The sequence below is a fragment of the Dermacentor variabilis genome, chromosome 5 (assembly GCF_050947875.1).
Source record: "Dermacentor variabilis isolate Ectoservices chromosome 5, ASM5094787v1, whole genome shotgun sequence".
NCBI lineage: Eukaryota > Metazoa > Arthropoda > Arachnida > Ixodida > Ixodidae > Dermacentor > Dermacentor variabilis.
Window position 1 is genome coordinate 118,438,674 of NC_134572.1, and position 1,081 is coordinate 118,439,754.

Consider the following 1,081-nt stretch of genomic DNA (forward strand, 5'->3'; position numbering starts at 1 on the left):
AGACCGCTGCACAAAGGAATCATGGGTACAAACTAATACAAACATCAGCAAAAAAAATGCCAAACAACCCATTAGAGCAACCACCTTTTAAACACATATTTAAAACTAAATTTAGAAAGTAAACAGTTGGAGGTTTACCCCGTTTCACTTAACTAATAAGCTCAAGCATGACCACAGCATGACCTTTCGTAAGATGGCAGCGCCTCTAGCAGAGGCTATGCAATAGTTGCCAATGAAACAAGCTTGAGGCTAGTTCTGGTTTCGCTTTTTCATTCACGCGGTAGATTTGAACACATCCATTTATTAAACTTGTCGCTGTAAGTATTACGCTTCACCAGGGTAAAATTATATGGCTTTGTGGTACTTGTGACACACAGGACATCGTATAGCAATATTTGCGGTACATGAAAGTCATTTATTTTATTTTTGCATATTTTTCGGGCTACCGATGCAACAAGGTTGGCCATATAAATATCCAGGGTATTTCTTTATTATTGCTTGGTATTTTTCTTTAACTTTTTTATGGGGGGATGGGAGAAAGGAAATGAACACGCTATTTACTCAGTGCCTTGATTCGAACTCGATACAAAGTGTTATCCAGCCAATCCAGCGATTCTATTCATATTGTTACGGAGAAGGGAAAGAAGAACGGTTATAGTGATTTAATATTTCAGTTCACTGGAAACGTATATGAAAATTGCAAGTAGCATCGCTAATCTATTGCAGTCGTAAAGGAATTGCGTCCAGTTGCGTAATCATATAGTTTATTATCGACTTTCGTTGCGAGTTGGTCTTATCATCGTTCGTTTCGTTTTATTATCGACCGCGAACTCGAAACATTTCCTGCCTAGTGCAACTGTGCGCTTTGTGGCTGACCGTATACGAGAGTAACCATGTACGGAGTGTTCCAGTAACCAACATGTTAAGCTAAAAATATTTCAGTCAACCAAACATGGCTGACTGTCTTCTTGGGTAAATATTTTTTTCCTAAAAGCTTGTACTGCCAGATACAAAACGCCGTACGTTATACGTTCGAAGACGCCTCGGAGAACGCGGAGTAGCACAGTATTCAACCCTTCAA